This window comes from Pangasianodon hypophthalmus, chromosome 26 (genome assembly GCF_027358585.1).
Source record: "Pangasianodon hypophthalmus isolate fPanHyp1 chromosome 26, fPanHyp1.pri, whole genome shotgun sequence".
NCBI lineage: Eukaryota > Metazoa > Chordata > Actinopteri > Siluriformes > Pangasiidae > Pangasianodon > Pangasianodon hypophthalmus.
In genome coordinates, this window is record NC_069735.1 from 7,980,157 (window position 1) to 7,995,164 (window position 15,008).

Here is a 15,008-nt window from a genome sequence, read left to right on the forward strand (position 1 = left end):
ATTCTATTGGATGAGACTCCCTCAGTTGAAGAAAAAAAAAAAACAATCTGGCATATTTCGAAGTCAATATTTTAATATTTCAGTGTGACTTCAGATGATAAAATTGTTAGTTTTGGAGTGTTCACTGGTATCCAATGTCACAGCCTGGTCCCACTTTAGCTTTTTACAAGGGTCTAAATGCAGTCTAGTCACACATTCACTCTCCTTAATTTTCTGTCTCCCAAGCTGTCTCCTCTTTGACATAGTTACACTAAATTTTGAAAAATAAATCTAGTCTCTATTATTATTGATAATAATAATAATAATAATAATAATAATAATAATAATAATACCTAGTGAGCCTGCACTAGCTAGGACTCAGTGTGAGACGCATTTCTCATATCAGCCCAGAAGGAACTCTAGACAGAGCTTTCTCTGTACTTGAAAGCAGACTTACACTGTTTAACCAGACATTACATCTACCTTTAACTACAATTCTGAAAACTGTCTGTCTCATCCTACTTCCTTCCTGGATGTACAGGCTCATCAGCATGACTCCCAAAACCCTAGCATGAACTATTTATAAGGTATCTGAACAGATCTGTGTGGATTTATTGTTTTTGCTTGACACGTATAGGGTGGCAGACCTAGTGTAGATGACAACACTGAAAAAAACTTGTAAGCCCTTTAAGCCCTAGCTTCTTTCAGCTTTCAGAGTCCTGCTGTCACTCCACATTCAGTGACTTCTTGATGTCATGGTCAATTTAGAAAACAGCTAGTGCAAAAAAACTTCTCTCAACAGAAGCCACTCTCCAGAAGTGTAAGAAGAAGTTGAAAAAGTATACTCAAATTAGGATATAAGTCATGTAAGATATCACCCTTGTAGTATATACTCACTGACCACTTTATTAGGAACGTATGTACCTGCACACTCATGCAGTTATCCAAACAGCAGCACAATGACTTATATCATGCAGATACAGGCCAACATCCGAATGGAGAAAAAAGTTTATCTCAATGACCTCATTCTCGTCTGACATGAAAAGGCGTTTCCACCTGCAGAACCTCACCTGTGTGTGTGTGTGTGTGTGTGTGTGTAAACTCTAGAGACTATTGTGCATGAAAATCCCAGGTTTTCCCATCTGACACCAGCAACCATGTCACCGTCAAAGTCACAGAGATCACATTTTGTCTCCATTCTGATATTTGATGTGAACATTAACTGCAGCTCTTAACCTGTATCTGCAAGATTTTATGCATTGCACTGCTACCACATAATTGCCTGATTAGATAACTGCATGAATAACATGTGTTCCTATTTACTCCATTAAAGAAATAGGAACTATTAAATGTGTTCCTATTGTTCCTTCATGTCAGATGGTGAAGAGATTTGAGAGGGGAATGCCAAAAGTGCACCCTTCCCCTTCAACTTCAGATCCTCAATAATGGATGATAGCCTCAATATCATGCATTCTTTTGCTCCAATCTCTGAAAGCCTCCAATTTACCTTCTTGCTCTGTGACCCTCATTATTTCAAAGGAGTAAAGAAATCCATACAACTCAAAGAAACTTTTCATATTTCATACTGAATCTGTGTAGTATTTCCGTGACGCACCTCACGCCACATCATTTCCATGTTAAGCCTTTCTTCCTGGCATCTGTTTTGGCAGGAGTGAATGCATTCTCAGGATATCTGTGCAGATAGACTGTCACTCCTCAGATTTCTTTTCTCAGAGTCTGGCTTGAAACTTTAGGGCTCTGCAGGATTTTGCTCCTTTTGTTTCTCTGGAAAAAAAACATCATACCCTACCATGGTACTTCATGAAAGGGCATGTATGAATCTCTTTACAGATGAGTCTAACCGTTGAAACAGCATTGTGCATCCTTTTTTCCTCACTACGAATCCTTTCACGGCTGTCCATTACCATTTCAGGCATTCTAGCAGCCTACATTCCCACCTGGTTGATGGAAAGGTCTTTATTGTAAGGTTCTTGCTATGTTTTGTAAGAAAGGCCCAGCATTCTACTAAAAAGGAACTAAATAGGGTGTGAAGTCACCTTAGCAGCCCAGCAAATGGATCTCACAAATGACTTGGCTGTGTCACTGATTCCAAGGTCAAGTGTGTGACCACCTTATTAAGTTTTAGCACTCGCTTTTGGGTACCTTGCTTGCTACCCAGTGTGTTCCTTCCATTGTCATATATTTGTCTGCAGCATCTGGATGCATGCAAGCCTAGCATTATCATTTGACCTAAACATGATTCTTCCCGTTTGAGGGCAGGGCACCGTACAACTCGCAACACCATTAACAGCTGCTCCGAGTGACTCACATCTGGAGTGCAGTCTATTACCACAGAGTAGTATTTGGTTTTTCCTGTACTTTCTTTATCATAGCGCCTGAATCCTCCTCACATGTTCTCACATCACTGAGTCAAACTGAGCCATTCATTCAACTTGCTCCAAATAAGTTCTCTGAGTGGCTATGGAAGGCCAGATTGCATTCAGACAAATAGCATACCTACCATAACAACAGCCTACCATTGCCTAATGCAAAGATTGCCCATGACCAGAAGTAATCAAGAGGGTCATGTGTCAAGTGGTTTGCATTTTCAAATGGGGAATCCATGCTGCACAGCAATATGCTAGCGGAAAAAAACATAATGGGATTGTCCATAAAGAGGTTTAATCTGATGAGATGGCACTCCAGCTACTAGCTTAGAGCATCTTCTAATCCACAATGCTAAAACCTCAATAAATCTTTTGGAAAGATGGCATGATTGGACATGGCCAGGAAGTAAATGAGTGCACTGACACAGTTTGCAACTTACTTAAATAGAAAATATTCATCCAAGCAAAGAAGCAGGAAATTGTAGACAGTAATTTTAAAAGCCACAGAACGCAGACAATAACCAGTGTGTAACCGAACCAGTAAGTCTGCGCCATTAAGTCCAATTTTTGAAGACAAGACTTTGACATTTTCAACACTTTTACTAAGAGCCCTCGATTCAGAGTAATCCCAATTTAACCTCATCTGCCCTATTCAGTCAAGCAAAGGAATGATTCTGTGAGGAGGCAGGTTTAGTCATCAGTTCATAACATAAAAAGTCTTTAAAGAAAATTCCAGGACAAGGCATGCCATTGCTAAAAGAACAGGTATCATTTATTGAACAAGATAAGCATCACTCATTAAACTCCTGTGACTTGGGTTTAAGCATCCAAATAGGGCATTATTCTGAATAAGTGCAGTGCAAAGCTTTGAAGCTAAGTCACTCAAAGGTCACCTAGTGCAAGCACTATGGAAAGGCTCTAATGCTGCTGTATTCAACTCCAAAGCTCCTTAAGCTCCAAGATGATACCTTGGAGATTTTGTCTCTCCTGTAATATTTATTCTCTAAAAGTAGAGGTCATGCAGGTCTTCCTTGAAGGCCCTGTTGATATAATTCAGACACTTACAGAGGTGTGTGTACAGAAATAGTGCTCCAGGACTGTTATTTTTGGTCTGACCTTCAAGGCTTTCAAAGGCCTCTTGGTCTTTTGAAGTAGTCATATTCACAGATTATCAGGTTATCAAGGTTGAAAAACACCAGAGGTCTTTTAAAGATAAACAATATTCAGATATCCTCTTAGACTTTAAAACATAAAAAGCAGTAGTATATTTGAAGCTGTAAACAATTATCTTCTACATGTATCATGTAGACGTTTTAAAGCATATTTACTTTAACAGCTGGATTGATTGCACTGTATAAACACGTTCTTTAATTGTGTGTCTTACAGTTTGGCAGGTATTACAGGTCCAAATGGAAATGACATTGGGACTGTGACAAAGAAGAATACTTCTCGCATAGTTATATGAAATGATCTCCCAGTCTGTGCTTTAGTCTCTTCTCTCCGCTGTACTTCTCCCAACAATCTAGAGCAGTGTCTAGGAGCAGCGTTTCTCAAAGTGGTGCCTATAAATTATTAAAGTATAGCCAGGCAGTGTTTTGTTGTTTTTTGTTGTTGTTTTTTTTTACCTTGGTGTTAAAACACAACGTCTTAGAGTTATTAGCATATTTTACTGGTCACTTGCATTGAATGAGTTTAATCCAAGTCTCAATAAGTGAAAAACAATATCTTGGACCTAATATGTTCTGTCAGAGGAAAGTTCAGAAATAAAATCTCTCTGGCTTCAATTACTATCCAGATTATTATTGTACATATTTAAACAATGAGCCTAATATTTGGACAGTTTGATTATGTTCAGAAAATAAATCTGTAATGAAATGGTCCATGATATTTATTTCACAGTTAACCCTTTTCTCGCAGTACACTGGCAGAACCTAGAGAGAAATCGACTTATTGGACAATTTCAATCAGTATAGCAAATGAATTATTTCATCGCTGCAAGATTAGTCAGGATACTGTTGGGTTTCTGTATGTAGAGTATCATGACTGCTGGTGAGCAAGGCGATGGGAAAGGGGAGGGGTGTGAGCCTCCTGCTGGGCAAACAATTCACACCTCTCCACAATAATATTGGTACAGAGCACAACAAAAACTTTTTTGATAGTAAAACACCATATATAACTGCCACAATAAAAGTATAACATTTAAACCTAGGAGTCTAGGATAAAAAAGAGCTATTTATGAAAAACTGTAAATACTTAAAGCCCTGAGTTAAAGGGTTCCTGGCTGCCAGTTGGGCTATAAGTAGGGCAAAAATAAGTTTAAAAGGATGTGACTTAAAGGTGTTTCTAAGCATTAATCTATCCTGGTGGCATTTATAAATATGTGACAGTCTAATATTTGCAAATTCCTTTGAATTCCAAATGGTTATGGCTAGAATGAGGGTGAGGGATCTAGGACTATAGTTGAGTTTCTCATAGCATATAAATATGTCAAAGATTTAATTTAAAGTCACACTTCAGCAAGCACTAATAACGACAGCACCAAGTCACAAACCATTGCACTGTTCCTTAAAAATATAATTAATATATAAAATAATGGTGACAGATGTGGAGTGACTTCAATAACACTGATTATTTTTCCACTAATTATAGTATATGTCCTTCAAATAAAAGTTAAATTTGCCTCTGCCAAATGTAGCATTGGTAGGCAAAGGATGTTTTTCCTAGTGTTAATACCTACTGAATGTTAATCCTTCATTTAATGAGCAAGATTAAGAATGACATACGTCTACGGTTTGTCAAAAGCACAACTGGATATCCACAACTAGATTAGTGGAAGTAATAATAAAAGTCAGAGTAAAAATATGGTAATGATGGAAATTGTACAATTTATAATTGCAAGCTGTTTTTGTCGCGTGGATTGGCTGTTGTACGTATTTAAAAATGTCACTTTAAAACTGATTGACACATTTCTCAAGTATATATCACTGGCCTTATTTATAGATTTTATATAAATAAGGTTCAATATTTTGAACCTCGATCAAAGCTTGAGTTACAATGCCTGTTATGGATTCTATTAAGATTTATCATTATTCTTAGTTCCCTCCATTACTCAAAATAATAACATGCCAAGGTATTGGCTTACCTCATATGCAGCACTATGATATCTGATATTTAATCCTATTATATACAGTATACATTGCGTATATATGTATGAATGTGATAAAAATAAAACAGGGACACAATATTGCTAGGATGTCCTATCACGAAGTGGACAAGTAATTATCCTTACATGCAGTGTATGCGAACATTTTTGTCTTTTAGTGAAATCTATTCACAAATGATTAACAATGTTTACATTCTTGAAACCGTAGCTGAGGTATTAGGTGGCTATTCTGGCGCAGCAGGTAGCATTGCATCCTTTCAGATCCATGATCCATGCTTGGGTTACTGTCCTTCTGGGTTTCCTCCTGTGTCCTCCCATCTCTCAAAACATCCTGTTAGGCGGGCGGGCTACTCTAAATTGTTCCTACGTCTAAATAATAAAAAGAAATGCTTTAACAAAACTCAACAAAATCGGTTGAGTTACTCTGATGTAGCCTATGGATCATTGCGTCTCTTTGAGGAGAGGTAATAAAAGACTCCTGCACTGATGATCGAAGAAGGATGAATGATGAAAACTGGTCCTTTGGAGCTTGTGATTTTATTGGCTGTATTAATAAATTTGCAAGTAGAACACCTTAAAGGGTTTCATGCAGAAGTACCATAGTTATTATTTGGGTGATCATTTCATTCAAGCATCCGTAAGAAATAAGTAAACGTACACTAAAAAGGGAAATAGTCTTTTTAGTCGGATTCTGCATTGTAAAAGTATGATTTCGGCCAAGGTTTTATTCGTGAAACAATAAGCAGCAAAGGAATTCTCTTTGTCTTAGCAGTGGAATGTGTAGAGGTCAGTGCACTCGTTCTCTCAATGGTGATAACATTGGATCATGTATGACTTTCTTAGCCATGGAGAAATACTTTGTTCTCACTGTAGATGTGTTTTAGTCTAAGTAGTTGTAAATGAGTAATGAAAAGAAAGAAATGAACAGGTGGAGTTCTCCTACTGTTGTCTGACATCCACCTAAAATGCATGAACGTGTCATACATATCAATTTCATCTGTACAGTTCATCGTTTTGTATATTTCCTCATACCAGGGAAATTAATTCCTGATTACTCCACTGCCAACGATTTTCTGAATCATTTTGGAAATGAGTGTGACTTATATCAAATACAGCATATTGGTTTTAATCAGCATTTCAGCACTGTGAGATGTGAGCCCATGTGTACTGTACAACGGAAGCCTTTATGCAACAGATCTACTTGTTATTTGGTGAGTAGTATCCACTACAGGCCATTTCAATATTATTTTCAAGTGTGCCAAATGAAACAAGGCAGAAACAGGTGAGATTTTTGCATAGGAAGCTGACTGGAAAATCAGTGGGTTTGTTCATAGTGGCTAAGGACAAACCAGATGTATGCAGGTCTAGCCAGAATACAAAAGGTTCTTTCTGATAAATGATTGAGGACCATTAAGTGTACATCATTCAACCACTGAAAAGGTTAATAATATGGAACAGTTCAATTATATACTAGTAGATCAGGGACAACGTTGATGTTTGTGCCAAAAAGCAGGATGGGAATTTAAAAGCGACCAGTCATCAAATGTTACACCTGTTGGTTGGAAGAGTAGTTAGTGGAAGACATTGTCCTGTGCTTTAGAGGAAATAGCAAGTTAATGGCTCTGACACTAATTATACAGTAGTCATGTTTAAAGCCATTCAGGTTGTCTGAGCAGACAGTGATCCTGAATGTTCTGGAAAGGCTAACTTACATTAGAGACTCTGTTGAAATCTTTTAAAGTTCAAACAATTTAAAAACCCAGCTTTCGAAACCCAGCACTCTCTGCAGTTATTTCCACTCCACAACCAATCTAACTCTTCCACCCCAGGGAACCCAGAGAGTGATGCTCAGTATATGTCTGCAGAAACAGAATCACTTGAACATCAATATCCAGCAGTGACTAGCATAAATGTAATAGCTAGAGCTCCACTCATGGTCAAGCCCTCTAAAGAACCACTAAACCAGCTGGTACAGTGGTAGCCAGCTGGCTCTATGAGCCCTCAGGCCTCATGATTTCATTAAGAAGTGAGTATTTGGCTCACTCCATGACTCGGTAAGCCCTATATTTTCATTAAATACAAAAGGAGTGATCCAGGTTTGTCTACAGTTACAGAATCTGTTCCAGTCAAGTCAAGTGTCAAGTCAAGTCAAGTCAAGTGGTGTTTATTGTCATTTCAGCGATACACAAGTACATAGTGAAACGAAACAACATTTCTCCAGGACCAAGGTGCTACATAAGACAACACAGAACAACACAGAACTACGGGGACTACATAAATTAAACATAAAGTGCACAAGTGCAAACGTGCGGACGCACAAGACAGAACAAGACAGTACAATAACTACAATGCCAACCAGTACGCAGTTCTGTTTGAAAGTGACCAAGTGACAATAGTGCAAATAATACAGAGTTTGATATAAATAGCTGAAGTAATGTAAATGTAATGGTATTGTATTATGTGTAAACATAATAGTAGCAGCAGCAGCATAAAACATGTGCAAAACATGTGCATGGAAGATGTTCAGTTGTGTGTATGTGTATATATGTATGTGTGTGTGTTCCTTCCTTCAGTCCAGTTCTAGGTGTTACATCCAGTTACATCCTTGCTAAATCAGGATAATTGCAGCAAGATATTATATCAACACTAATACAGAAATGGAGATCATCTGACCATCTAGCTAATGAGAATTGGACATTGGAACATGAAACACTTACGCTATACGGCCAAAAGTATGTCGACACCTGGCCATCACACTCTCATGTGCTTTTCGAACATCCCACTGATGTTCCAAAGATGCCCCATTCTTTAGGAGATTTTGGAGCATGGCTGTGGGGAGTTTCCCAATTAGCCACAAAAGCATTAGTGAGATCAGGCACTGATGTTGGGTGAGGAAGTCTGGGGTGCAGTCAGAGTTCCAATTCATCCTAAAAATGGGGTTGAGGTCAGCGTTCTGTGCAGGCCACTCGACTTCTTCCACATCAACCTTGGCAATCCTTGTCTTCATGGAGCTCGCTTTGTGCACAGGGGCATTGTCATGCTGGAACATACTTGGGCATCTTAATTCCAGTGAAGGGAAATTGTAATGCTACAGCATACAAAGACATTCAATACAGTTGTGTGCTTGAAACTTTGTGGCAACAGTTTGGGGAAGAACCACATATGGGTGTGATGGTCAGGTGTCCACAAACCTTTGGCCATATAGTGTATGTAGAGTTGCAAAAACCCTGGCAAAGACCATGAAGTTTTTCTTTTGGCCAAAAGTGCACCAAGTTATGTTGACTTTCATACTTGTTAGATAGAAGCGAAACAATACTTTCCAGCTCTACTAGGAACCCTTTTCTTGCGTGAGTTCTGACTGCATAGATCATTGCCTTAAATAACACATGAAATTAATTATTGTTTACCATTATAAAGTCCTCTTTTTTATGAAGGCTTATGTGTAGGGAGCTGACTTGGAAGCATGGTACAACAGTCTAATGCTATGTGTCCACTTGGCATTTCTCTTACATTTATTTGTATTTGGTTATGACAAAAGTCTGTTGTTCACAGTCCTAGAAAGCCATTGACTTTTAATTTAATTTGACAATAAAGGCATAGTGCATTCATCATACTGTTGTTTTGGAAAATGCCTTGTCATTTGCAGGGAAAACAAGGTTCTATTAGTAACACTACTAAAATGATTACTGTACCTATCAGTGGACTAAACTACATCACTATGGAAGTTATTGACCATAATTATTATTTTGTGAATGCTCCTGAATACTTCCCCTTATGATTTTCCCCTATCATGTATGAAAAGACAGAAATGGTTTACATGGAGGCAATTTGAACCATAGAAAGAGTAGAAAAAACAGAATCTGGTCATTTCATCACTAAATGTGGTATAACTGCCTAATAAGAGGCATGCTGATGCCACGATCATATTTGGACGCCACAAAAGATAGCAGACCCACTGCGGACCATAGGTGAAGCATGTGATGCTTAGACTACTGGAAGGCTATCATCACAAAGATAGAGTTTCCTAATGAACAATCAGATTTCTTCCTAGCTAAAGACAAAGATCACATCGAGCCCAATATGCAACTGAGACAATCTGGTTGGCTTGAGGAGAATGTGGATGCAGGAAGCAGGCATTCAAGAGAGCTGTGCTATATTTATTTTGGGCTTTTTCATTCTGTGCTTTTCAGCATGGTAATCTTCTCAATACAACAATACTTGAAACTTAAAGAAACTAAAACTTTATACACACACACACACAATCTCAGCAGGGTGCTGTCTGATTCTCACTTGTTCTGCAATAGGCTCTTTCTTCAGTCACTGCAAGACACATAGCTTATAAATAGAGCACTGTTAATCACAAACAAGTTTCTGCTCATTCATGAAATTACCCACTCCTTCTCCAAAACTCCTTCCATTCATAACCGCCTCTGCTGCCACAGTAACCAACTTAGATGCAGCTTGGATTGACACAGATGTTTTCTTACTGCTAGGCATGGCTGACCACAAATTAGTTTACTGAGACATGTGTCTATTGTGGAACACCTGTAAGTTGGTTTCTCGGTGATAAATGTAGGGAGACTCCATGTTAGGATTCAGGACTCAGACCTCAAGGGCCCTAGGATCAGCCTCGATTAGGAATTAGTCCCAAATGCATAAAAAGCAAAGATATTTATATAGTATAGCTTTCAATGAGTTTCACTGGCCCTCCTATAGAAGGTCACTTAATGTTGCATACACACTCACTATTAGTTAGTTATTCTTAAATTGCATTTTTACATCATTTATAGATTGGAATTGATAAAGTTATGAACCTACAGTAGGTTTTTGCATTCCAATCCCAACTAAATAGTCTTAAACTAGTTCAAGCAAAATGGGAAAAAATGGTTAATGCAGACTCTTTTATATCATCTGTATGCCAACCTGATAGAATAAATAGTAGGTGTGGAAAACTATTAGACCTGGCAGCTGTTGTCACTTTCTCAGCAGAGTTAGCAAAGCCACTGTTTAAAAATGCATAGATATGCTAGCTGGCTAAATGCCCAGTCCTTGTCTGGATTAGCCAGCTGAGCTGCTTTTTCTCATTCTGACAAGGACAGCACCACAACAACAACAACAACAACAACAACAACAGGCAGGCAACTTTAACATAATGCGGGTTTATGTGGAGAAAATGTATAGTCATTTTAATTTATCATTTTTCTTTATCTATGAACTAAAGCCATGTAATTACATGTGTAAAATGATACACTGACTAAAATCATGAGAGAAAGTGATATTGATCCCTAAGAACATTTGCAAGTTTGGTAGGTAAATAAGAAGCAAGTAGGCTACACAGAACAGTTCATTTTTCTCCACGCAAAATAATATTAGTTTCTGGGTTTACTCCTACTATTACTACTATTACTACTACTATTACTATTACTAGTAGTACTATGTAACAGGTAAACCTCAAGAGATGGTTGAGGATCCATGTGCATGAGGTTTATTGACAAATCCAAAGCACAATCCAAAACTGAGCATCGTATTGTAAGCAAAGGTCACACAGTGAATGCCACAGCTTCGCAAACAAAGGGCTAAATCCGAAGAATAGAAAAGTCAAAGCAAATGTTTAAAACACAGGAATAGCAGAAACCGTATACATTTCTCAGAACCTACAAAGATGCTTGGAAATTTGGCAAGACTTCACAATGACACTATGTGTTTTGGCCTCATATACTCTTGGAAAGAGGAAATATCATGGAAGTGTAACACATTCTTAGTACTGGAATGATAACTTAATGAAAAAGGAGGATGGAACAGTATGGAATCCCAGCCACTGGAATGCTTGTAACATGAGGCTATGGCATCTGGTTGTACAAGACCAACTACATCACTATAAGCAATAAGCATCATTTTGATTCAGCATATTTTAACAATTGTTCTCTTTGTCTCTTTCTATTTCCACTGATGCTATTTATGTGCTCTTCTCTCTCAGACAATTTTGTGAGCTTATGCCCAGGCAGCCACACAAGTCTTCTGTAATTGCCTTTTATTTGGCAATTAACAGTCATTTTAAAAAATATTATAAAAAAAAGCTTTCATCAGCATTCTGTATGACCCATTAAGGGACCCTTTAATTTTCCTTGAAATGAAACACTCGTGATTATACGATCATACGCAAACAGCCATCACTGCTATAGCACTTGAGATACAAAAAGGCGTTTGAAAACTTTCTGTAGCTTGAATGATAATGCTAAGCTATTTTAACTGAGTTTAATGTCAGAGAATTATGAAAGCCACCTGACCAGAACCTACATGTTCAGTGATGACATTTAGGAAGTACAGAAATAAGGCACAGTTAATAGCCCTTGCCTCTTGACCTTCTCATTAGCGTCTCGTTACGGACTGCTTCCTCTTCTGGCATCCTCATCCATTATGGCTTCCTGAGCCCACAATCTCTACTGCATCCTTAATAAGGCTACAGGTTAGACAGACGTCTAAAGGTCTCTGCAGAGCCTATAGTGATGACTAGAAATGAATACATGTTTAGGGGCAATAACGTATCATCCTGAATCCTATTTAGTTAAATTTTAGCTAATATTTTGAAACGAATACAAGATAAGCTTACGATATATTTATTACCATCTACAAAATCATGATGAAAAACATCAACATTTATAGTGTATGACTATTTTACTATTTGACTGACTGACTAAGTATGATTAATACATTACAGAAGACATGCTATCAATTATGGTGAATTATTCTTTTAAAATAACTGTCCTTTCCATGATGTCTATAAAGTAAAATAGGGAACCACTTCAAACTAGGGATGCTGCAAGGGTGGCTAATGCTGCCTCAGGATGAATCAGTTGCCTTCCGGGCCACTATGATTGTTAGTAATAGCTCTATCAGGCAGGGAAGGTTGCAGAGACTCTTCAGGAAACTCTCTATGAAGCTCAGTATAAAGGCCAAAGAGAATAAACTGTCACAGCCAAAGAAGTGGATACCATGCTGTGATGGGATATAACCTCAGACACATGATGGGACTAAACAGACAAGCAAAAAAAGATAAGCTGTTTACTTTTTCTTTACTTCGGCATGCTGTCCCCTTGCCAATTCCGTTTCCAATATGAAAGAAGTCTCATATGGTGTATCATACGGTGTATCATCTCTCTGGGGTTTCGTATCAGCAGGAATAATATATTTTCACTTGCTTTGGCTAATGTTGCTTGAAAAATATAAGCACTCCTGTGAGGTAAAATACCACTAAGCTGATTTAGCCCTCTTATTCTTGAAATTATTAATGTCAGAATCAATTAAAATGTTAACACAAGTCAGAACAATGCTTGTGTTTTTAGATTGTTTGTGTTTTGATTTTCTGAAAATATAAAAAAGCAAAGTTACGCAATTTTAACATCATCCATATCCAGACCATGTATGCAGTCCTATGTTGTGGCTCAGTTGTCAAATAGTTAATGCGTTCCACATTGAAATTTTGATAACAGCAGAGTTACGCGAGCATCATGAATTATTAATGCAATATGTGTATCATCATGATGAAATGCTAACAAGAAGAACAAGCAATGCAACCGATTTAATATTTCATGGTTGCATATCTTAATGATTTCAAAAGACTAGTTTTCTTTAGTGTTGATATAATGGTACTGAAAGTTAAATCCGTGCGTAAATTCGCACTACATGTTCATCCGAATGATTCGTTTCGGAGTAAGTCATTATCCAAATCCAAAGCAGAGCAAAAATCACTAAGCTGCAACAGTGCATTGGATAAACTGACAGTGTGAGTCTTGTGTGAGATTTGTGCACGAAAGAATAAAAGCCCCAAGTGCAACTGTGAGTTATCATTGCTCTCAAGACAACATAAATGGATGATTATGTTGGTGTATATATATTTGCTTGTAGGGAACACATCCGACAATGTGCTGCAGTGCACTCGTGACATATTAACGCATTCCCACATTCCTCTTCTATATGCAGCTTGTCCTAAGGGATTAAATCCATCACAGTAGCATGCTTTCTCTCTCTCTCTCTCTCTCCCTCTTTCGCTCTCTCACTCTCTCTGTTGCATGGCATACATTCCTGAGAAACCATTTTCTTTTCTAAACATGGTGAGCTTTTCCATCTTGACCATGTAACCCTCATCTCTTCTGCACTGTTCTGCTGCTAAAGTTAGCACGCTAGTTGCGAGACAGAACACAGTTTCCATGGAATCGCAGTGGGGAATATGACGCTTTGACTCACGTTAACAAAAGCTTGTCAGAAACACTCTGTAGTCTCAGTTATACGACTGACACTGAAATGATGCTGAAAAGCATGTTCACTGCAGCCTGACAGCCTGAGGTCATTTATTTGAACCCATGTTTAATCTAGTTCCCAAGAATGTACAGCTCTCCTGGTGAGGACCATTTAACAATAGGCCATTTCCAAACCCTGAAGCCGGGGCAATTTCCTTTCTTTTTCATTTCAAAATGCCCCGGCTTTGGTCTAATGCAAGAGATGAGATATATGGCTTCATAAGGTTGAACTGTGGTTTAAATAATTCAGCCTGTGTTTCTCTGCGCATGTGTGTTTGTAGGATTTTTTTTTCTTTCCCCGCAGCCGCCCCCACTGTTCTTGCTGCTGAATGATTATGCACGGTAAAAAAAAAATAATAAAAAAAAACGTTGAAGGAAACTGCCCAATTTGACTGAGCTAAATTTAAACAGCTGGCCTCTTTGCAGCATTGTTCCTCATTCAAGGAGGTTGACAGTTTAATAAATCCCTTTGTTTGGTGCCTTTCCATTAGTGCCAAAATGAAGAGTGGAGTGTCAAAGGCTGTGCATGTGCATCAAAGCAGTGCACTGTATGCTTAAAATCAGGCTCATCTCAGAGGCAAGCATAATGAACATGGTACTACATACTGTATACCCTTTCTAGGAAGATATGCTTATGGTTATGGTTATGCTGATCTAAAGATTGCAGTGCCATTTTCAGATATAAACTACTGTACAAGATATCCTTGTAGAAAAAAAAATCACATACATGTGATACATTTAACATGTGAGCGTATGTTTTTTACATGTGATTATTTGAGTAATATGTGATTACATATTATATGCGTATTATATTATATATATTATATCATATTACATATGCAAAGTGCATTTCAAAGTTATGCTTTGAAATTGCATGTGAACACAGGACACGGGACGTTATTTAGGCAAATATAAATAAGTAAGGTAAAAAAATAAATGAGTTGTGGAAAAAATAATCACGTGTTAAAAAATGAATCACATGCAAAATTCCAATGTGGAAATTAACAATTAATGTGGAAAAAAATTACATGAAAATAATTGAATCATTTAAATATACCATGTGAAAATAAAAGAATCATGAGGAAAAAAATTCACTGTGTAAAAAGCATGTATGTAAAGGGTAACTCTATGTCAAAAAAAAAATCTTTAATGATTACAGACACAACAGAATTTTAAAGAAAC